Source organism: Anser brachyrhynchus, assembly GCF_964034855.1.
Source record: "Anser brachyrhynchus genome assembly, chromosome: 2".
Taxonomy (NCBI): domain Eukaryota; kingdom Metazoa; phylum Chordata; class Aves; order Anseriformes; family Anatidae; genus Anser; species Anser brachyrhynchus.
In genome coordinates, this window is record NC_137695.1 from 85,746,781 (window position 1) to 85,771,573 (window position 24,793).

General features: G+C 41.2%; 2 long non-coding RNA genes across 5 annotated transcripts in view; one reads left to right on the forward strand and one right to left on the reverse strand.

Annotated features, from left to right (window-relative positions):
• The window catches only part of LOC308190649, a 63,341-nt gene extending 49,968 nt beyond the window's left edge, over nucleotides 1–13,373 (forward strand). For 2 of the 4 annotated variants that reach the window (XR_013947437.1, XR_013947440.1), the window contains one exon: nucleotides 10,717–13,373. This is a non-coding gene — a long non-coding RNA (uncharacterized lncRNA). Of the gene's footprint in view, nucleotides 1–6,519; nucleotides 6,742–10,716 lie in introns of those variants that run through there. The other 2 variants (XR_013947438.1, XR_013947439.1) reach the window with 2 other exon arrangements.
• Nucleotides 7,370–14,683, reverse strand: LOC308190648. Its single transcript, XR_013947436.1, has 3 exons — nucleotides 14,246–14,683; nucleotides 8,007–10,639; nucleotides 7,370–7,491 (listed from the first exon to the last, which is right to left on the reverse strand). It is a non-coding gene; the product is annotated as an uncharacterized lncRNA (long non-coding RNA).
• Between the last annotated feature and the right edge of the window lie 10,110 nt (nucleotides 14,684–24,793).

Here is a 24,793-nt window from a genome sequence, read left to right on the forward strand (position 1 = left end):
CATAAACCCACTTGTTAGGTTTCCTCATCTATCTGAGATAGTAGTTAGTTTTTTTTTTTTTTTGAAATTACATATTTATATAAATGCAACTTACTATTTATTGGTTGAAATGGCAAAAAAGAAGAATGGGGAAATACCGTCCAATACATATCCTGGGAGATTTGTGTTTGAAATTTGAATCTCCTTAGTACATGTTGACCAAAAGAATTAAATCATCTGTTCCTTGTATGTTTTAAACTTGTGGCCAGTCAAAACTGTAACTGTAAGTTGAAATGAGTTGCACTGATGCAAGCTGTGAACTAGTCTGGCGTTCTGCATTCACAATTGATGGTTTTCATTGGCACGACTATAGCATTGTACTTCAGTTCCTAAGTAACCACAGTGGAGCTCTAGAAATAACCAGGCTCACTATCTGACCATTGTTTAAAGTACTTGAATGTACTTGAATGCCAGTTATAATTTTGGCTTGTTTTTTTTTTTTTTTTTTTTTTTTAGTCACTACATCAAGCTCAAAAAATTCTTGTCAGTATTCATCACAATCTTAAAGTTACAGCTCAAAATGATCATTTTGATCTGAATTGGTAATAATCTCTTAGACCGTTATGCTGTTCTTCGAGGAAAGAATACAAGCAGTAGAAAATTGTTAAGAAATCCTAAACTCTCTGTGTTAAAGTAGTAATCCTGACTTTTTTTTTTTTTTTCCCAACTTAGTCAAAAATCACAATAGAATAGGAACAACATTTTATAGCATTTTGCTCAGGTGTTTGTAAGATGAATGTTAGCATTTTTTTTTAATACAATCCGAGGAAAATTCATCTGTCATTCTTCATGTACTGCAAGAGGCAATTGGGCAAACACTGATGATACTGTTATTGTGGATGGCAAAGATAAAGAACAACTACAAATTCTTGAAAAGACATCAGAATATAACATGAATGGATGTTAAGAAGGGGCATGAAATTCCACTTATGTTAGTGTAATGGGATGCACACAGAAGGAAACAACCTTAATTTTGCACAGGGAGTGGTAGATCCTAAACTTCCTGTTGTCATTCAGGAACAAAATACTGGAGCTGCAAGAGGCAGTTCTGAGAAAATATCAGTGGTGTTCAAAAATAGGACTTAATGTTAGGAATTAATAGAAAAGAAATCCATAGCATGCCTGAGCCTAAAATGATGTTTGCAGTTTTTTGGCTGGAAAGAGGAGGCTGAGAAGACAGAAAATTGAGATTCAAAGAATCATATGAAGTCTGGAGAAGGCACATAGGGAATGACTATTTATTCTGTCCTATCATACAAGGACAGGAAAAAGAATAGAATAGAATATTTCATTTGGAAAGGACCTTCAAAGATCATCTAGTCCAACAGCCTGACCACTTCAGGGCTAACTGAAAGTTAAAGCATGTTATTGATGGCATTGTCCAAATACCCCTTGAACACTGACAGGCATGGGGCATCAACCACCTTACCAGGAAGTCTGTGCCAGTGTTTGACCACTCTCACGGTAAAGACATTTTCCTCATGTCCAGCCTGCACCTCCCCTGGCACAGTTTTGTGTTGTTCCCGCCTGTTGTGTCGTTGGTGATAAGGGAGCAGAGCCCAGTGCCTCCCTCTGCTCTTCCCCTCCTCAGGGAGTTGCAGAGAGCCTTGAGGTCACCTCTCAGCCTCCTCTTCTCCAGACAAAATAACCCGTGTGTCCTCAGCCTCTCCTCACAGGACATGCCTTCCAGCCCTTTTACCAGCTTTGTTGCCCTCCTATGGACTTTTGCAAGTTATCTTAATATTCTTTTTGTATTGTGAAGCCTAGAACTGCATGCAGTATTCAAGGTGAGTCTGTACCAACGTTAAAGATAGTGGGGGAATCACCTTTTTTAACCAGATGGCTATGCTTTGTTTAATGCACCCCAAACTGCAGTTCGCCCTCTTGGCTGCCAGTGCACACAGCAGGCTCATGTGCCTGCTGTCACCAGCACCCCCAGGACCCTTTCTGCTGAGCCGCTCCCCAGCCATTCATCTCCCAGTCTGTACCTGTGTCTGGCAGTACTCATCCCAGGTGCAGAACCCATCATGTTCCTTTGTTGAACTTTATGTTGATGATGATTGCCAAGTGCTTCAGTCTAGATCCCTATCTAGATCTCTATCTAGATCCCTGTGGAGGGCCTCTCATCCCTCCAGGGAATCCACAGCACATCCCAGGTTAGTGTCATCAGCAAGCATACTGAGGATGCACTCCACTCCTGCATATAGATCACAGATAAAAATGTTAAACAGGACTGGCCCTAGAACTGAGCCCTGGGGAACGTCACTGGCCAGATGTAGCCCTGTTTGTCACAACCCTTCAAGCTCTACCACTGAGCCAGTTCATCACCCAGAGTGGCATGTTCACCTCACAGTTGGACAATCTGTCCAGAAGGATACTGTGAGGGATGATATCAAAGGCCTTACTAAAATCCAGAAAGATTACGCCCGCTGCCTTCCCTTCACTCACCAAGTGAGTGACCTTATCATAGAAGGAGATCAAATTACTAAGGCAGGAATTTCCCTTGATGAATCCATATTAACTATACCTGATAACAGTTTTGTTCTTTAAATGCCTTTCAGTACGCCCCAGGACAATCTTCCCCATCAATTTTCCAGGGGCTGGGGTTAGACCAATAGGTCTGTAGTTTCCTGGGTCTTTTCTTGTGCCCTTCTTGTAAATGGGTATTACATTGTCTAGCTTCCAGTCAGCAGAGACCTCCCCAGACTCCTATAACCTTTGCTTGTTGAGGGGGGATCCAGCTGTAAAGTCTGCTAATTTTTTCAGCCCTCTGGGGCGAATCCCATCTGGCCCTATGGACTAATGAACATTGAGCTGATACAGCCATTCCCTTCCAACTCTGGTGACCACAGATGGAAAGTCACTGTTCCTCCAGTCATGGTCTTCCAAGTCTGAGGTCCAGGCAGATCTGTCATTACTATTAAATACTGAGGGGAAAGAAAAAAAAAAAGTCATTAAATGCCTCTGCTTTTTCATCATCCATACTTGTTTGGTGACTGTTCACTTCAAGTGCTAGTCCAATATTTTTCTTTGACCTCCTCTTCCTGTTGATGTACTTGAACAACCCTTTTTTGTTCTCTGACACCATAGTGGCCAGTGTCAACTCAAGTTGCATTTTGGCTTTTCTTGTTTTCTCCCTGTGGATGCAAACTGCAGATCTGTATTCCCTGTGAAGCCAGATCTTGCTTCCAGAGCTCATATATTTTCTTTTTCTGCCCTAGTTTTGGGCAGAGCTCCCTGTTCAGACAGAACAGTCTTCTGCCATGCTTGCTTGACTTGCAGCACAGTGGGATTGCCTGCTCTTGGGCTTTTAAAAGGTGGTTCTTGGAAAGCAACCAGCTTTCATGGACCCCTAAAACCTCTAGAGCAGATTGCCAGGGGACACTGCTGACAAGCTCATTATGTCCGAGGCAAAAACTTAGACCTTTTTTCTCCTTACACCAAAAATTTTGAACTCAACTGATTCATGATCACTGTCACCAAGACAGCCACCTGTTGTCATGTCACATCTCCCAAAATGCCTTCCTTATTCTCAAAGAGCAGGTCCAGCAGGGCTCCTTTCCTTGTTGGCTCATTCACTACTTGTGACAGGAAATTATCTTCAACATGCTTCAGGAATTTCCCAGCCTTGTTGCAGCAGTATGATATTCCCAGTTTATGTCTGGGAAGCTGAAGTCTCCCATATGGACATGGGCAAGCAATCCTGAGATTTCCCCCAACTACCCATAGAATAGCTAATCTGTGCCATCGTTCTGGGTGGACAGTCAGTAGCTGACACCCATGACAACATCTGCTTTGCTATCCATCCCCTTAATCCCCACCCAGAATAGATTAAGGAAATGGAAGCCTACCATGGGCTGGATGTCCATAAGTCATAAATCACTGGAGGCTAGCTGTATGTTTGAGTTTTTTTAAACTTTTCCTTAAGCATTGAAATTGGAGAACATCGGAGACAGAATACTTGGGCTAGATGGACTATTGCCCTATCCTGTCTCTTACACTAGAGATTCTGAGTGCTCTAAGTGAGGGTCTATCTGAATAATTTTTGGGGAAAGGATGGGTGGATTTCAGGCATGGTTCTGAGGAGACATTTATTTGTTCATACAATGAAGAGTGCCAGCTGTCTGCCTTTTTGCTTTCTCTTTACCCTTTCCTTTTTTTGTACCTGGATGTTTTTTTTCATCTGCTTGCTTTTAATCTCTGCTTCTCTTTCATTTATTTTTCCTTTGTACCAAGTAGTGCTTGGGCCCTAAACACAAAACAGAAGTGAGCACCCACAACAGTATATACTCTGCTAAGAGTTTCTGGTTTTCCTTCTTTGCTCTTGGTTTTCAACTGTGGAGCTGAGCTGAGCTTGGTCTAGAGTCCTCAGTCTTCCAGCTATAAAGCACGATCAGGAGATGCCATAGGGGGAGCTTTGTAAAGAGTTACGATTCTCTTTTAATATTGGCCTTTGTTACTACTACTTTGTAGAACTTGCAGACCATTGTACACTTGTTCACCCAGTGTTTAGAGAAAAGTGGTTTTGGAGCAATGGCACAGTCAGAGCTCCTGGTCCAGCATTAGTGGCTGACATCTCAGAGGGGTCCCATCAGACTTGTTTGCACTGTGACTGTAGTGCTTCTGCTACGCTTTCAGTGTTATGCTGGCAGTAATAAATGTTTGGAGGAAAAAAAATTTTTCCTGTTTTGATCCAGGCAACCATGGATTTTTCCAAGATGGAGCTTTTCTAATAAGGTCACCTTGAATTGAACTAACACAAACAAATAGGGCATTGATTAATTTTTAGAAGTGGTGTACTGCTTCCCTTTGAGTGGGTGGAATTAAAGTTGGCCTATGGAAAGCTTCATTGCAAATCCTGTGTTTAGTACTTGTTATGCTCTCATTCTTTTCAGGAAGTGTTTTAAGTTATATATATATATATATATATATATATATATTTACATGTATAGCACATTTTCCCCCTTCTTTATTCTGTAATAATCCAAAGGACTTTGGTAAAAGACATGGAATGTTTCTGAATTGAGACGGAAGACATTAATTTGGCTTCCACTCCTTGGTCTTGGCATTGAAAAAGTAATTCATTGGCAAGTTAAAATACTCCCTTTTAGTTCCCAATGACCTAAACTGGTTTAAGCCCGCAAACCATCAGTCTTTCTTCATTTTCCCTTCCTTTCTTGAGGCCATTGGTATTGATTTTATAACAAGCAGGGTCTGGTATCATCAAACCCAGCTGCACACATGCTGAGTGATTGCTGTGACATAACAAATTACATTTTCCACAGGATTTAGTTAAATGTGTTTTCGTTTATAATCTTACCCCCCAAAAAATCAACTGAAAAAAAACAATTAGTAGGACTTGTAGGACTTGTTCATTCCTTCAGCACTTCCTTCAGTTACAGGGAAGAGAGTTATAAGACAGAGGAGAAAATAAGTACCAAGAAAAGACATGTTTGTCAGGTAGCTAATTTCCGAGAAACCAAATGTACCCCTAAGGACCTTTTAGCTCGATATAGTTAAACGCTGCATTCCTAGATCCTGATGGTGGTGTAGGTCTCTCAGATCTCTGTATCTCTCCTTAGTATCTAAACACCTATGGCTTCTTCTTATCACATTTGAAGAATTTAACAATGTTCCCAGGTAATCACAGCATGCAACTTTCAATCAGACAGTAGGACTGTTATTAATTATATATTAAATATGTAACAGTAAAACCCAGTGGTAGATCCAAGCCAAACCAGAGTCCTGTTGTGCTAAGAACAATGTGAGTGAATGCACACAGAGACATCAACTCTTCTGTTGTTTTCCAGGGCATGGTATTTATAGATGATGATGCAGTGTCAGCAGCAACCAGTATTGTGGTGCTCTTAAACAGATAAAAAACAAACTGTACTATTGGTGTGGCACAGTTATCAAACATAGAATATAGGTTATTTATCTGTGTTTTTGTCTAAGTGATCTGAATAGTAGAACTGAAAGGAAAGACATCATTTAAAATGAGAAAAGTATGGTTTGCTTTCCTGTTGTCAGCTAAGAAATCCAAAGAGTATTTTGCTACCCTTTAAGTCTTTCCTTGCTGATTTCTTTAGTCATATTGCTATATGTAATATGCATTTGAATTTTGTTTTGTCAGTTTATTCGTAAAGAATTCCAAGCAGAATATAATTGCTTCAGTCTTAGATGGTACTTTTTCACACTGTGTCACTTTTAAGACTTGCAATGTACTTCAAGATGTCACTGAATATAGTGGGAACTTTGAGTTCTGTTTATTTACAGTACCTACAATGTTCCTCTAATTGCAAATCCTATTGGTGTGCAAGAAAATGTAGGCACTTTAATTCCTTAAAAGGCTTTTGGTCATATCAACCTAGAAATGGTACAACCTGTTCTCACTCCCAGTGAAGTCAGAACAATCTTTGCCAAGTATTTGCTCTTGACCAAAACTTCAAAAATGTTTATAGATGCTCTTGTTGCATCTAGCAGGGAAGAAAAATCCTGTTGAGTTAGCCACGTGAAGGCTCTTCCTGGTACTGTGCTGTAAAGAATGTCCAGACATTCCCCATCCCACCTCCATGCCTGCTGACCCTGGGAACATCAGCCGTTAAATGTTGAATAGAAGTATTTGGAAACTATGTTAGTCTTGTAATTTCCTCAGATGTTGAGAAATAAAATTATATAAACAGCCGTATTTTATCAGTTCAAATTTCTTTTGGTCACAGCAGCAGATTGAAAGCAAATGGTCACAAAAAACTTTTCCAAATGATGTGCATTTTGCCTCAAACTGTAGCACATCTCTTCCCTCTTTAACAACAACAACAACAACAAAAAACACACCACCACCACCAAAAAAAAAAAAACCTAACAGTTTGAGTAGTTTAGAAAACCAATAGTTAATACACCTAGACCAAACCTGAGTTACTACTCTGAACTTCCTGAACCAGCAAAAAGGTGACAAAACTTACCATCTGTATTTTGGAGCTGCTCTCCGCTTAGTTCCTCTAAGTGAGGTTGCTTACTGAGACCACTTCTCTTTAAAAAGATTGTCTACATGTGGCTATCCTATACAAAAATCTCGGCCTTGTTGTCCCTGCCTCTTACAGTGGTGCCTCACAAATCAGAAGAAGGGAAATCAGGGAGAACAAAGATGATGATAGAACGTATTTATTTGCTGGTCTTTCATTATACTTTGGGCATACATGTTTGCTTTGTTGCTGTAGTTTCAGAAAAATAATATATCTAATAAAAAAAGGTGTAGGGCACATATTTCTGAGTGTATGGAAAGCAAGAGGTTCTGAGGGTTTCACTATTCAGACATAAGAGACAGTTTAGGGAATGCAGGCTTCAGTAGATCTTCTCAGGGAGCTGCTTGCTTCCACATACAGCAGTTACAATGTTGCATTTGCTTCTGTGCCATGGAGAAATTGGTTCATAAAACCCTTCCAGAACGTGATGCTAATGAATAGATATATTTATTTATTTTTTGCTAGATGATTGATCATGCCACAAACAGAAGCTGCCAATCACCTACAATGTCCAGTGCCTGCTTGCTTTGGGCTGCAGTTGGATGAAAATGCTATTTTTTGACTCCTTTTTTTTTGTTGAGATCATGGAAGTTCCCCCCCCAACCCCCCCCCCCCCCCCCCCCCAACACTTGTTGACTGAGTCCTGTTTTTAACACTTTCTTTTTGGTAACAGAAGGAACTGTTTATCAGAATAAAGACAACAGCACTAGCCATGTAGTTCTTATGTATTTTTGGTCTGCTTCACTCTTGTCTTTTTAATTAGATTGTCTGTCCACAGCTGCCAAAACCAATTGAAATCTGTCACTTTAATGCAAATTAATGGTTTTGTTATGCTACAACCACTTTAAAAATTTCAGCCTTTAAAGTCTTTGTAAACATATGGCTGATGAAGAAAGCAACAGTGACCAGCCTTATTTTGATATGTAGGTTGGTGCACATACTTACCCCTTCACAGGCCCCCACTTTCTGCTCTGAATAGAGGAAGTCCATTAGAGATGAGGTACTTCAAGGTGCGTACACATTATAATCTCGGTCTCCTTTTTGTGTCTTCTGGTAGTATTTAAAGCACAATGATGGACTTACAAGGTTAACTTAATCTCAGTTTCTTTAATCTAGCACGGTCTCTTATATGAACTCCAAATCTCCTTATGTAGAAAAAATAAAACCTCGGTAATCTCAGTGGAGCTGGGATAACTGGAAAAAAAAAAAAACAACACAATGGTTCTTGCTCTTTGACAGTATGGCTGAACATCTCTCCTCCTGCTAAGTCTTTCGGAAGGAGGCTTGACTTCTGAAACTTTGGGTTTGGAGAATCAAATTCTGAGTTCCTGGAGCTGACTCAGGCTTGGTGTTCTGTGCTTTAGAGCAGTCTCCTTCACCTATTCATTTGTCCAGCCAAAACTACAAATAATTAACCCACAGTATTTTCAATGGAACAGTTTTTATTAATCAAATACAAAGAAAATCAATTAAAACATTTTGAATACAATGGATCTGATTTAAATAATGTTGATGATTACAACTGTTTCAGGCTATGGAAAGCAATATTAAATGAATTTAATAATTCAACTCATACCCAACATCTGATGTTAGCAGAAAGCTAAGGGCAAGAAGTCAAACACTCAAGTGTTAGGTAGCACTAGAATTAGGATCACCCAGCGCATATTAATTCTACCTTCCTGTGACACTGCTGCTTCCTATTTTCTCTCATTGAGGAATGACAGCTTCCTGACAAAGCCATTATGTGGGTTGACTTATGCAGATTTTAACGGAAGAAGAACGTATAATAGGAAATGGCTGTACACTGTTAAATGGACTGGCTGCAATGAACAGATGCACTATACTTTTCTAACGAAGTTCTCAACCACTTAGGAAGTGATGGGATGCCTTTGTTCTGAGCATCACTTTGGGACAGAGGCTGCATAAAGGCTACAAGTACAGCTGCAGAGAGTTTAGTTCAATGCGGATCTTGCACAGTGGTGGTGTTGTGTCACTGGACCTGTGGTCTGTTCTTCGTGTTGCTGATAGGTGACTTTTGAAAAACATCAGAAAATGATACATGTGCACCATATGGGAGGGATTTGGGGCAGGGATCAGATGTAAACAGGGTTATTAACAGCAGTTAATAAATGATGTGAGACCAATACCCACTGTCCGTAATTCACGGCCTGCAGCATCTGCTGTTATAAAAGACACTTGGTAGGGCAATGTCCCTTGCATATGGTTGACACTTAGATGTTTGACCTTGAACACAGACAGACAGAACAGAGCTGCTAAATCCAGAAGCGCAGCAAAAACTTTGCAGAGCTGCTTGCTGGGCTTCCTTTCAAATCTGGAATGAAGTGGGCACCTCATTACACTACTATCGCCCTATTCTGCTATGAATTAGACTAATGATGGCACAGAAGACCAGACTTTGAGGTGGATGTTTTAGTATGAAAGTAGTCAGCAAAGTAAACTCAAAAGGCTTTTTTTTTTTTTGTGTGTGTGTATGTGTTTCTAAATGATAAGCATTAATTAGCTTGAATTTATTTTCTCTTTTGTCTTTGCCTAACAGTATTTCTATAGAAACTTTCAAATTGTTAGGCATTGTGTTTTAACAGTTCCAGACTAAAAAGACTGGTTGCAAATCATACAATCGAGTTTATTTTTATTTATTTATTTATTTTTTCCTTACAGGCAACTGAACAGAGTGTAGGAGCAAGAGTGGAAAATATCATTAGGATTGGACCTGTAACCTCCATTTCTGCTGTCCCGTTCCACACAGCGCTCCTAATTGCCTGCCGCTCACTGCTTGTTTGGTGTGCTTTCATGGGGTAAATCAGATTTAGGGCTATTAATGCTTCATCAGAGTGCCACAGAAATACTGCCTGAGAATGAGGGCTACACAGCTGGTTTAGATCTCTTCTAAAATTTGTGATGTTCTAATTCTGTGAAGGCAGGAGTTATGCCAAGTATCATCTCTACCCACACTGCCCCTAAACGACCAGCACAAAAGCCTGAAGTCTAATTAAGCTCTATATTATGTGCTTTCAACATCTGTCAGTGATAAGTTCATATGTATGTACCCCTTGTCCAAATCCCACTCGTACTGCTGGTGACATAGAAACACAGGGTTCCACTATTAATGATCATGGACCTGCAGACAGAGAGGAACCAACTAATGGATTGCTAAATTCACACCCTAGCTTGATGTAAGGAGGTGTCTTGGGCTTAAAAAATTAAGATGAAATTAAATTAACCTATATAAGAAATCTGTGCAAGGCTGAAGACAACAGAATGTATTATCATCCGAAGGAGAGGTAAAGACATACTGATATCTTTATAATGTATTAAATAAAAAAATTCCTGAATCTAGATTCAAATGTAATTGATTCTATGTAGATTTGTAACTTTTCATAAATTCAGTCCAAATTCTGGCCTATTTAAGAGACCAGAGTTATAAATATTTCCTATTATTTCTATTCCTTGCATTTCTTGATTTATCCAAGGCGTTCTTCATTTTCACCTTCGCAGGTAAGGACCTCCTCACCTTCATTCTTGCTCTTCATTTTGAACACGTCAGTTCAGAGAAGTGGCTGAAAGACAGAAAAACACAGACACAAAAAATTGTTTGACTGCAGGTATTCATTGTAAAATATTCCTCTTTTCCTAGAGATGATATGAAGGTGAATCAGGAAATGGATGGCATTTTCAGGTCACATGAGTCAGTACCTCAGAATTCATCATTTTCACCAAATATCCGACTGCTTTTAAGGACTTGAAGTTAGACGGCCCTTATTTAATGCTGATATAACAACTCCTTTAACTGCCTTATCTGTCAGAGACTTTAATGAAAAGAAAGAAGCAATTACCAAAATGAGCTCATAGAACACATTTATAAATGCAAGTGCACATTTGTTTGTTTTATAGTTGCGTTGAAAATATCACCTTAAGCATTTGTTATAAAGAGTCTTAATCATACAAATACCATGAGAAATACTGCTTTATTCTCTCTTTTGATCACAAACAGTAAATAAAAACTCATCAGAAGCACACCTAGCTCTCAAAAGTCAAGTAATTTAGAATCTCATCTCACTGTTCCTAACTCAGAGATATTACAGCTGCTAGACAGCGTAACCTTTAGATACAGCACATAATGTGAGGCAATCATCTGACAAAAACAGGAGAGAGTTTGCAACTCTGACATTTATTTCCCTGTGATTTAAAGCAAGTATTGCTACGGTGTCTTTTACTAAGACAAATAAAATTTTTGCTCAGTCTGAACTTGTCTAATGTCTGCTACTGAGAACATGCTACTAGGGATACATGGCTATAGCCTTGCCTGTCCTGCTTTTTAACAACATACTTCCCTGCTGGAACTGCCTGAGGATAGCAAATTTCAATTCGCTGGGTCACCTACTTTCCTGGGGTGGAAAAGATGTTCATGGTTTTACACATAACAACATCAGAAGCCCCTGACATTTAAATGCAGCAGAGTCACGGTGATCCAGCCGTGGAGGCTGACTTTGCCAAATGCAGGTGGGAATGCAGAGCACTCACACCGTGGAAATGCAGCTGGCCAAATGCTTTACTGTATCTCAGTGGGAAAGAAGGAAGAGACAGCAGTGTCGACCTGATGAACAGGTCTCTCAGCAAGGCTGCATAAGCGAGGTGGACTCAAGATACAGGACTGAACAGACGCTGGGTTCTTTAGAACTGGTTCGGGAGAGGGTTCACGTGTGCCATACTCCTGCTGGTCTGCTCGGGGGAGTTTGCAGTTATCGGGAGAGTTTCTTCTGAGTAGCAGATGATGTGATTGCAAAAAAAAACAAACAACAACTGGTGTTTCCAATGGAGTGAAAAAAAATAATGCAATGGCAATAAAGCCTTTGAACTCTGGTGTTGTGAAGCAAGCTGGGATTTTCACCATGATTGAAGCATAGAGCACAGCTCAAGGCTTAGTTTGAAGCTAACTCCTCCTTCCCTCTTTTTTTTTTTTTTTTCCCTTTTAACCTAACAAACTTTGTGCTTACAGTGCCTGACTGTTTTCCTAAATGATGAAAGACAGACCTACTATTCAAGGTGCTCTTGATGAGTAGTGTGGAGACAGGCCTTCCTTTACACTGTGGCTTTCCTACCTGAACAGATGGAAATCCATCCCCTTTGCTGCTTTCTAACGCTCCTTATATCCTGGCACCACAGGGAGGAGCTGAAACCTGGCTTCCCACCAAGCTGGACGAAAGCCTGAAGGTGCTGTGCAGCCTTTCCTCTTCCAACTGCACTATCTGACTTCATGCTGCCACCCTGTAACATCCAAGGCTCTCTTTTCTTGTAAGCAAGGATCAAGAATTAGTGTCAGCAAGAAATATAATGGCAGGAAAATAGAGGGCAAAGGAGGAGGAGGTCCATACTGGAAGGAAGGCTGGATGGAACTGGGACTTGGTCCTGTGAAGGTTTTTTTCTTCCTTAGATCATACAGCAGCTGCTTCTTTCTTCCCTATACTCAGCATAAGACATCTGGATTACAATAGGGTATCCTTTCATATTTTGGGTGTAGTAGCACATAGAGGCTTAGCCTGGGACTGAGACACCACAGTGCAAGGTACCTGTACAGACACCATCCAAAGAACTAGCTCCTGATTGCATGGGTTTATTATAATTATAGTATGTCTAGGGATTGTTTTGCCTAAAATTGCTTGTCATGCTCTCTCAACTCATCTGATTTAACTCTGCACTTAGACATAGAGTTTGAATTATGTTACATTTGGTAGCTTTAGTTCAAATATGGTTGATCTCGTGACCAGTTTCATACATCTTAGATCTTTGACCATGAGCTTCTCAAAGTAAAATCAAGTGGCATATCATTAATCATTGACTTCACCGTTGCTCTTGCCTGAGGTTGGTGGTTAGTTATAAAGCACATGACTTAAAACCTCTGGAGCTGATATAAAGTACGATTTCAATGTAGTTTTTCTTAGGTCAGACTGTATATCATTAACCAGGTATCATACTATAGCTATAAAAGTCTCCTATTTATTTATTTATTGTTTTAACATGCGTACCCATTCTTTCATAGCCAAACTGCAGAGGGATTTTTAGGGGCTAAAGTATGCAAGTATGCATCACTCCAGAATGCTATTTATTTGTTTATTTATTTATTTATTTCTGGCAGTGGGTTTTGCCTACACTGTCCCTACCTTTCATTGCTGAAGTACTGATATATATATATCAGTATATATATATACTGATATATATAACATATATATATTATGATATTATATATATTTCTTTCAGCAGTTAGAAGAACAAACGTATCTCCTATTTAAAAAGTCTAAAGCTATTGTAATAGATGAAGACATAGACAAAACATGAGACTTTCTGATGTCGACAGACATCTTGAAAAACACGGCAAATAAGTTAATGGGGTATGTATATGAATCATCCTATATCTGCAGTTACTTTGATAGCACTTTTCAGTTGTTTAATGGATTCTTAGAAATATTTTCTAGAGATGAGGAAATTTCACAGGAAAGTGATGCTGCATAAATATGCATTACATTGCTGCCTTACAGAACAGTATCGTTACAACTAAAGAAACATCCTTGACTCTCAGGGTTATATGACTGTGATGGAAAAAAATTTTGGCCTTTGGTATTTTTTGTGCCTTTTTTTCTTTCATACCAAGAAACAATCAGTAAGGATGTTCCAAATTCCTGAGCTTCATTTTTAATGGTAATTACAAACTTTCATTAACATTTCTCCTTGAAAAAGTTTCTTTTATCATGTAGCCAAAGTTGCATTCTCTCCTGAGCTGGATGTTTCAAGCTCTTTGGCTTTGCAACATTTTGGCGTGCAGATAAGTTTTGACTCTAACTGTTTTAATTAAGTATACTTTCATGGGATTACTCTAGCGTGGATCAATTCCACGTTTTTGTTTGTTTTAATAAACTCTCACTGCTTTTAGCCGTCTAAATGGAGGTCTCGCTGCAAACAGCACAAGCCAGTTTGTGCTGCGGTTCGTAGCAGAAACATGCAAATGCTGCCATGAAAGAGAGGAGGAAATAAAAAAAGAAAGAAAGAAAAAAAAAAAAAAGCTTTGATGGCATTCATTAAAACATACGGACGAATGAAAACAACCCTGAGCCTTAATACAGATGTGCGGGCTGCACCGAAAGGCACGCAGCGGGAGCTCAGCCACGTACCTGGGGAAGATGCCTCGGTGCCACGTCTCCCCAGCCCGTCCACGCCGCCGGCCCTCTCCGGCACCCTGTGGGGCTGACACGTCGCTCTGTGCTCCAGGGGAAGGGGCGGAGAAACCATCTAATTCTTCCCAAAAATGCCCCGGAGGGGCCGGGGCTCCCGCTGCCCACGGGCTCCGCGACCCCCGGGGTCCGGGGCAGAGCTGGGGGGGGTCCCGCACCCCTGGCTCCCCTTCACTTCTCCCTGCAGCGCTTCCCCCGGAGCCCCTTGGGGCTGGGAGCCCCCCTAGGAGCCCAGCACCCCCGGAGCTGCCCCTGTCGGGGCGAGGCAAATCCCTGCCCTCCCCTCACCGCCAGCGTTTGCTGCGCTTTGCTCTGGGGCGCCCCTGCTCTCAGACCCGACCGCAGGGAGCAGCCTCGGGGCATGCTTTTTTGAGCTGCGGTAAGTGCAAGGGAAATAAATAAATAAATAAAAATAAAAACGCAGAAACCGAACCCCAAGCGCAAACATTTCGCTCAACCGGTTGCAACTTCTCGGCTGGCCCGGAGGGGGGAGCAGGGGGAGGGAGGGGGGGGAGCGGTGCGGGGGCTCCGTGCCCGGGGCAAGGCGGGGAGCGGGGGGACGGGGAGGGACGGGGGGCGGCCTCAGCATCATCTCCCCCCGGGGCTGCCGCTGCTCCGCCCCGCCGAGGGGCGCTGGGGGTGCGGCGGCCGCGCCTCGAACTTGGTGGGGGCGAGCGGGGAGAGGCTGCGGCCATGGCGCCGTGAAGCGGTGGCGGCGCCGCGCCGGGGAGCGGGGCACGGCGCGGCGGTGGTGGTGGTCGGCACGGCGCTGCCCTACGGTGCCTGCAGGTAAATCCCCTCCCCAGCCGCCCACCCGGCCCCCTTCGCTCCCTATCCCCCCCGGTGCGGAGCTCGGGGAAGGGGCGCGGGGATGCTTTGGCGCATCCCCCCAAAACCCCGTCCGTCCCCGGTGCCGGCAGCGGGACCCCCAGGAGTGGTTGCACGGGAGCCCCTCGCTTTGCCGGGGCGCCCCCGGGGGGCAGGAGCCCCGGGTGGGCTCTTGGGAGCCGCAGCGGCCGGTGCCGGCAGGGGGAGCCGGGGGCCAGGCGGAGAGGCGCTGGCGGGGAGCGGAGCCCCCCCGGCACCCGGCTTTCCCCGGGCACTGCCCGGCGCAGCTCCCCACTAAGCCCCAGGAGGAGCAGGGTTCCCCCCAAAAGGCTGCGCTGGTTTTGTCCCGGAGAAGGAAAACGGGGCCGAGCGGGGCGCCCCCGGACTTTTATCCCCCTGGGGTGTCCCTCGGTACTTGTGTTCGGCTGGCGAGGCTCCGGTCCGGGGCGGACCTGAATTTTGGCACTTGGCGAAGTGCAGCCTCGGAGTTGGCGTTCCCCAACCGCGCAGGAGGCGCCCCGGTGCGCTCTATCGCTCTTTAATTTCGCGAGGATTGCTCCACCGGATTACTCCAGCGGGTAAATGACAGCTGTCAGGCTTTGTCGTGTCTGTCCGGATGGAAGAGTGCGGGGCAGATTGTCGCGGCGCTAACCTCCCGGGGGGGGGGGGGGGGGGGGGGCTGTCAGTGGCACCCGGCCCCGTAACGCACCGTGCCCTGCTGCCAGCGCCTGCACGCAAACGCGCCCTGGCAAAGAGAGAATCTGCAAGACTGCAGCCAAGGAAAGCATCCTGAAACTGAAAACTTGTTATAGTATAATAGCGTGCTTGAGCAGCCTCAGGATAATTTACAAGAGCGTGTTTTCTGAAAGCAAAACGCTTCTTTTCTAATTTTCATTTTTATCAAGACTAGGATAGTGCTAGCCCAGCCAGGGCTCTGTGAAACTAGAATAACTAGATTTTTCCTAATGGAACTTGCACTCGGGTCTTAACTGTAGCACTTTTGGCATCTTTGGGCTGGTAGGTAAGTAAGGCTCTGACACAATTTAGAAAAGTTTGATTAACTAAGAGTCGTTGAACTCGGTGATGTCACGTCTTTGCACGGAGGGACTAATGGGTACTCGATCAAAAGCACGTTGCTGTTTGTAAAGGCTAAGATATGGCCTTAAGTGCTCAGTCTGGTGAGAGAGATTTTTGGTAGCCTGCTGTATTTTGTGCTGTGTTCCTACCTTCCTGGCCAGCATTTAACTTCATTACGCTTACTAATGGGTTCATCTTGATTCCTCATTTTAATGTTGAACAGCTGCGAGAGGTCCCGCTGAGAGCAAAGGCTTGGCTCCGGAGGGTGGCAGTTTATAAACACAAAATACTGTTTTGAACTAGGTAGTGTAAATGCGTGCTTTTAAGTTGTATCCTACCTTCCTTAGGATGTTGTAACAGAGTTTTGTTTTGACTGAGAAAGCTGAAGGCATTGATATCAGTAGTGTCTTATTGCTTTTAATCTTTAACCAGTGCTGTTTTCTTAAAATATTTGCAAGTAGTAGGAGTGCTTGTGCACTTTGTAATGATCCATAAACTTTGGTTATAGCAGGTTTGTTGTGCTGATTTCCTGTTGGGCAGGCATGCAGAGGGTGGTAACTATCTATTCCTGCTGTTTTCGGAAGGAAAAAACCTTGGTTTTGGTGGTGGTATTTTTTTCCCTCCCACAGGCAGCTCATGGAAACCACGTGGATTTTAACTTGTGTTGATGTAGTCCTATACACGTACAGGACTACCACTGAATGAAGTTCATTACTTTCCAGTGAGTAAACTATTTATTACAAGCCGTAAATCACAGAAATACGACTGAAGCCTCCTGCAAACTTTATTCTCTGTGTCAGAAGTTGTGTGAAGGAATTCAGCGCAGGAACAGCTGAGTGCCTGGGCGAGCAGGGGCAGACCCTGTCCGTGCTCTATGATTCGAGGGTTGCCTCGTTGGGCGCTGCCAGGGCTCATTTCTGTGCTGTCGGATGACACGTAAGTGGCTAACTGATAGTGCTATCAGTTTCTTGGAGGTGTGTACTGCCAGTTGCTACTAGGGGTGTGTGTGCAATCTGATTCCGTGTTACTTAGCGTGAGGCAGTACCTCGTAATTAGTTAATATGTGTAACGACTGAATTCTGAATAGCAGTGATATGAGACGTAGCTGTAGGTTTAACATCTGGTTTATGAAATTTTGATATCATCTCAATACCTGGTAATACATGCTCTGAAGTTGCTATAGCTTCTGAGATAAATTAGTATTGCTGCTGCTGTAATTATGAGAAGCAGCATTGAGGAAGTTCTAATGTTCTGTGACATGGTTTTATGGAGATCTTTATTGGGAGTTCTTGTCAACGCTAAATTTTCTCCAAATTATTGTTAATCAGTCTGTTTCTCTTCATTATCATCTTTTTATCCTCTTTTGCATGTGTACACGTTCCTCGTTGAAGTTACAAACTAGACATTTGGTCTCACCTAATGTGTGTGGTAAAACTGTAGCTGACTCAAAATAATAGCTTGTCTTTTTATCAAACAATTTTCAAACAAACCCTTCTGTGATATGTAGCTTTTGTCAACTGTTTCTGGTAGGCTAGTTTTAATTTGGAGGCTGCAGCACTGCAGCTGTGACCTGTAAAAGACAGGTGGCAGTCTGCTCTCTGTAATTCCTCCAGAAACCTGCTGAATTTCACAGCTTGAATCGTGCAGGTTAGGTATAGTTTGCTGTTAAAGCTGTTGCTGCTAAAACAGCGAACTGTTTTCGTAAAAGACTGGGGATTTTATTTTAGTTTGCTTCATAAGTGCGTCGAATTATTTGTTTAAGAACTTTGCCAGGTTGCATTGAAGTATAGCGCATTTGACTAACATTTGTCAGGAAGATAGCAAATGTAAACCAAGTTAATGACCGCAAAACTGCAGCCTAATTAGTGTCTTGCTCTTGATTTTGCTAGAAATGTATGTTCCAAAGTATAAGGCATGTAAATCTATTGCTGTTTGGTGGATTTGTTCATGTATTTGTTCTCAAATTTGCCTCTTCTCTGAGGTGCTTTGACACAGTCCAGCTGTTTGCTGCATAAATCAATTCTGTCTCTATACTCATTATTTTTGTGTAAATACATTAATAAAATCAGGGACCACTTCGAAAGAAAGCTGTATTTGTTTTCCAAAGCATATTAGGAAATCAGGTAACTTCAGAAAGGAGCTGATGTTTGTCGGTGGTGGTAGCAGAATGCTGGAATTGGCATAAAATCTGCATTGAGGCCTTTGCAGATGAAATTTTTGAGTTTCACTCAAATTTCAAAAACATCTTTTTGAAGGTTATCTTTTCAAAGAGTTTGATTTATTTTAGCAGACTTTTAAGTTTTGTGTAACAAGTCAGCTGCACTGTCACTTCCAAACTTATCTCTGTTGAGCTCATCAGTGTTATTAAATTTCTGTGTAATAACAAAATGGCACAGATTTTCACTACTCCCATTTTTGAAATCAGGACATCTCTCTGAGCTCCAGTATACCTTGGAGTTGTTGGATCTTCCGTTACTGAAAGAACTGGTCAGTATTTTCATGACTGGAGTTTCTACCAACCCAATAATGTAATGGAATTTTTTTCACTTGGAGGACATTGATTGAATAGCTGTGAACCTTTGGCATATATCTTACTGATTTTGAATGCATTGCTAGACGAACAGTAACATGCAACTCGTTAGCAGTATTTGGTTTAGGAGAAGCTTACAGAAACTATAACTTTAAGAAAGCTGAAATGCAGCCTGTTGCTGTCCTGTGTCTCTGTAATGTTGGGGATGCTTTCTGAGGCTTTACAAAATAGACTCCAACTCATTCACTGGGTGTATGTGATGGCTGCAGGGTTGGTTTACAATGCAAGTTGGATGTCTTGAATAAATACTGCAAATTGTGGAGTTTTCCCACTTTCTTTTCCCTACGCCTTCTCTGAATGTCACCATTGAGCTCCTTTCTCTGCTTTTCTCTAGGTAGAAGATCAGAGCACCACTGAAATGTGCTTTCAGATTAGAATTAGCTGTAACTGTGAATCAGGAACAATCACTAAATTTAACAAAAAGTCTGGTATAGCTAGAGAGAAAGTACTTTAATAATTTTGGGCTCAGTTCTTCTTGCCTAAAGTACCATTGTTGCTGAATCACTTGTTTCTATTGCTGGGGAACTCTACAGGTAAAGGTATGTGAATGAATATTTGTCCTGTAGTTTTAAAAAAATAATCAGGCAGTTTTTATGCTTGAAAAAACAGAGCACAGAACCTCAGAAACTCCTTTTTTTTTTTTTTTTCTTCTTCATAATCTGGATCATTTCATAATCTGGATCATTTCAGTGATATGTTTTTAATGGAAGTCCACTAGCATTTGCATTGGCCCCAGTGATTATGAAGCTTACTGTACGACCTCTGCTGAAATGGCCTGGTGTGGGAGTAGGCGTACAGGATGGAGCCCTTTCTATTGACCTTGTCCAATAGAAGTGCAATTGGACCAATGTTGAATACTAAGGAAAACTCCTGGCCTCGCCAGTTACGAGAGGATACATCGTGTATTACCTTGTGTGTCCTTCTTTACTAAGTCAGAGTCAAAACTGAAGGCTGTGGGAAGATATTGCATTTTGTGCATAGTCAATGGCTGCTCTTTTCTGTGATGGGCTTCCTGGCAGGTTCTTCAAAAAACACCAGTGCATCTGGGCTGGTGTGTCCCTTAATCTGGGTTCTGTTATTGATGTTCTCATCTGTTATACCTTGTTCTGCTTCTTACGCTGAACTCACAGTAAGGTTATGTGGTTATTTTATTGGATTACTATCAAAAACAATGGTGGTGGTAGGATTCTAATTTTTATCTAGCTTCTTTCACTCCAGTCTGTACTTTTCCTTGCTCACTTTTTCTAAGCATTTTTTTTTCCTAAGCAATGATATCAAAATATTAAATAAGAATGTTTAGGAGAAAGTAAGTGTGCAAAATAATAGTAAAATCACTATTAGCATCTGATGCTGTATTGACCAGTGTTGCACTGTGGGACCAATAGTGTAGCCAACAGATAGGATTTCAGCTTTGGAAAGGAACAGAGAGGGCTGTTTTCTGACAGTGCTCTTCAAGGCATATCATCCTGTGGTAGGCTAGGCATCTGAACAGTCAGGCTTATGAACTAGCTGTGAAGCTGAAGTAGCTAAAGTTGGTGTGGGTAGTGTTGGTGTCTATTGTACCTGTTTCTGATGCTGTAAATCCACATCCTCTCTTGCTTGCTAAAATACTTAGAGAAAACAAACAAACAAACAAAAAACCAACAACAACAGAAAACTTTTTGTCTTCTAATGAAAGCTTCTTCTTGTGACCTGGCGGTCCTTGAGTGCTGCGTTCCCCAAGGGCAGGCAGTTATAGGTAGAGAATACTCTCAGTAAGAGAGTTTTGTTGTAGTTTGTCATTCTTTGCTATTCTGCTTCTTTATGTCGCTCAGTTGTCTACTGGGTCCTTTTAGTTGTGCTGAAGTAACTCTTTGTGTGGATCTGTACTGTAAGCAATATTAGGGAATGGATCCTCTTAAAAATGTTTTATTTTTTTCCTCTTTCAAGTACCCATGGCTGCTGATCTCAGTAAGGCCCCATAGGCTATGATCTCAGCATGACTGAGGGTGGGGAATGAATATTGCCATAGGAGAAAGGAGGGGAGAGGAAAACCGGGTATGTGGATAAAAAAATACGATTAGTTCCTCAAATAACAATGAAATTTAGGACTGGTAGAAGAATTCTGGGAGATTTTGCCTCAGTCATTTAAAGTGTATTGATATAGCCTTGTTTTACACTATTTTTATATGATGCTACAGGCTCTCTTGTGCAGATTGCAAATGGACTGAGACCCAGACATATGCTGGTCTTCACCAGGAGTCTAAATTCATCTGCTGAGGACTGAGGTATCTGAGATGCAATGCCTCATTGCATTGCCCTTGAATGTGTCAGGAAAAGGAGAAATTCAGGGTAATAACCTGTTAAAAACTGGAGCTCAGTCTTCCAGAGCTTGTCTGTCAGACCTTACTCTGTTGAAAAATGATAATGGATTCTGCTGGAATTGGTAGCATAAAACGACATAACTGTTCTGAAAATCTACTTTGATTTGCCAAAGGCATGAGGTCATGCATACAGATTTAGGGATGTGTGATTGGTGAAGAAGTTAGAGTTTGTGAGGAGAAAAGCTTCTTTTGATGGATGTGGGTATGAGTCCCAAAATGCCATTAACGTGAGCCCTGGAGACTTGTTGTAAAGATTGGTCAGGGTCTACAGGCTCACCTGAACTGTCCAATAGAATTGCAAAACTTTCCAAATGATCTTCTGTTGCTTTTGTGTCTGCATAAACTTTGACTCCTTACCTGAAGAACTAGATATGACTTCAAAATTGAACATAAAGCAGTGCACCCTGGGCATCATCCTTTGTCTGGCAGTAATCAAAAAAAAAAAAAAAAAAAGGTAGCTAGCAACAATAGCAAAAAGCGAGACCTAGGTTCTACATCAGAATCACTGTTCTTTTTGTGGTGCTTGTCTGTTGTTTTAAACTAAATTTATGTTCTGGGTGGAGGGGCTCATTTTCTTCCTTCAGTTATCTTCTCTACAAGTGAGTTTGCAACTAGCTTTTGGAATAAAATGCCATTTTTGCTCTCATCTATAATTGGCAGGAAAAATTGTTCTGCAAATTTATTTAAACTGAAGGCCAAGGAAATCAGCATCAGGGTTTGAAGAAAAACAGTCTTGAACTACAGGTAAACACTTAATTCTGATATTTGACTCGAGTCTTTGTATTTCTCTCTCAAACCTAAAATCATGAAGTGCTCTGAAAATAACTTGAGCAATGTATTATTTTTCCTTTGAATACCTATATGAACACATTGTCCACAGTGGTCTGTCTGCCTCTCAGGAAACACGTATTAGTCTTTTTATAGGATGAATGCTGACAAAGCTTGTTCTTGAATTTCAACTGCAGAGGTGCTGTACTGTAATTTTTTTTAGAAGTTTCTTTTTTTTTTTTTTAAAGTACTACTTTGTAGGGATATATTACTAACACTTTAATACAAGGAGATGCAGTATTTTCATAACTTCAGATATAGGGAGTTCAGTTTGTTTGCAAAGAACTATTCATGAGGTCAACTTACCATTTTGATGTATTGTGAATTATTTGCTGTAATCAGACTTGGTTCATAATTGCACGTCAAATTGTTAAATTTGTAGATTTGACATTCCCCATGTAAAAGTACATTATAATAGACTTTTTTTTTCCTGTTACTCTCAGTAATCTTGACTTTAGTGAGCTCTGAATTGTTAGCAATGCCAATGCTGACAATTTTGAAATTGGCATTTGAAATTCAACAGTTGACACCACAGCTGTTCTGTGCTCTCTGTGCATGCTGACACCTTCAAAGATGTATCTGTAGCAATAGATCAGGTCTAGAAAACTTGATTAGAAATGAAACCTGAGGATTTAGAGATTTTTGGTTTTAACCAGCAGATCTCGTTCACTTTTTGAAATCTTGTCTTTCCTTACCTTCTTTCCTCATTGTGGGAGGTGTTGCTCTGTGGCATGTTTGAGTCCCTTGTTTCCTTCTTGCTTATTTGATGACTAAAACTTTCCAAGCCTTATAAGAAGTCATGGATAATGTGTTGAATGTTCTTGCTTCTACGTAAGGAAAAAAATTTTCCACAAATCAGTCTTCATATGAAGAGCAGTATTTCTGTGAATGTTTATATTAACCTACAGATAGATGATAAGTGATATGAGCGATCTTAGGAAAAATTGTTTGGCTGTTTCTGAATGTTGTTGGATGTTAAGTACTTTTAATCCCACCCTGCATCTCAAGACATTAAGAAGAGAAAAAACATTCAAGTTCTTGATAGTATCTGAGTCGATTTCCATCACTGTATAACTAGTCCTACAACTATTAGGTTTATGTGAGCTGAAATGCTTACACGAAACATACTTCTATGACTGAGTCACAAGGATTTGAGTTAACAAGACTTAGTATTATGTTGTTCAAGTTTACGTATCATACTGTGACTGAAAATAATTTGGGAGTGTTATTGTAGCAACTGACTGGGAAAGAAGTGATGACCAAGCCTGGTTGATAATCTCTTCAGCCTTAGCAATGGTACCTGGTGTGTGAATAAGCCATTAGTGTCTTCTGAAATGTCTTGTATAGCTTCTTTTTGCAGCAGTAGTTGCCAAGGTGTACTCACCATTATAACAGTACTTAGGGTGATTACTGTATTTTTTTTCTCTTGGTCCCAAGAGCACTTTCTCAGCCAGAGAAAGCTGTTGCATCGATTTACCATTATTGTTTTTTCTGGTGGTAGGCCTGGCTGTTCAAAAATGAATGGAGATGTTTCTTTCTTGCCCCAAGGTGTCTGCTGTTGGACTCGCCGTTCATGCAAGGAAGTCTGTACTTGCTTGTGTAAAGTGACCACTTCCAGTGAATTCAAGTGCACTTCAGAACATGAAGTGAAGTGTGGGATACACTCCGTACAGAACTGTTGAAGTAAAAATAACATTTCTGGTGCCTTATGCAGTGTTTTATGAGTTAAGCTGGAGACATTAGCTAGCTGCCCTTCCTCTAGCATTTCTGTTGACCAGAAGCTGCCTGTGTCTTTCAGCTGATTTGTTTGATTTGCCCAAGACTGAAACATCAAAGGAAGATTAAGTATAATGCATCCATATAGCAAAATTCGAGAGTTGTTAGGTACTTTAAAAACATGAAAAATATATTTTAATAAACCTAGGGTATAATAAGCAAAACTCATTTGAGCAATAACTTTTGTGTAGGAATTATTGGATGGAGCTTGATGTCCAGAATTATTCTAGTTAGATGACTGGATTGTAATAGTGCTGCCTTCTGACAGTAAAACTTCTCCATGGTGTATAAACTTTATGTTAATTATAAAATGTATCTGTGACATTAGTAGTTTCTTAAAGAAATGTTTGCCAAAAACATTTGTAGTTGTTTTCTGTCTTATTGTATGCATGGTCAAAATTAACCTTGTTTTCCAGTTCCTATATGTATAGTCTGCGTTTCTGTGTGTACATGTTATCTCTACATACACACGCATGCACCCTCCTTGTCCAAAATTTTATGGTCTATTCCAGTTTGTCACAAAGTAGTCTTGGCTAGATTGTATACCCCCATTGTTTCTTGACTCAAAATGCTGCAGTAGCATCCCAGACAAAAGCAAACAATAGTGGAAGGACAGACAAGCTTGTCTGAAGGAAAGAACTGGTCAGCTTCAGTCCAGTGGCTAGTGCACAAGACTATGCCAGAAGACAAAGTGAATTGAAATAGAGATCAGAACGCTGCTCTGATAGTTTTAGTCTGAGGTCTGAAGAGCTCATCTCTTTGAAGAGCAAAGAAATGTTGGCATCAAATATTGATTATGTGTACTATCTAAAATTCATAAACTTTTCTCTGGCAAGCTGGAGTGCAGGGAAGAATGGAGTAACTTTAGTTTAACAGTAAGGGGAAAAATGAACAAAAGAAATGTAATTTAAATTAATACTTCACAATGGCTATCGTGAGATCTTTTAAAGGCAAAGGTCAAGATGTGATTTGGCTGGATTTAGAAGATATTAGTGAAACAGTAGGATTCTGGTAAATTATGAAGCT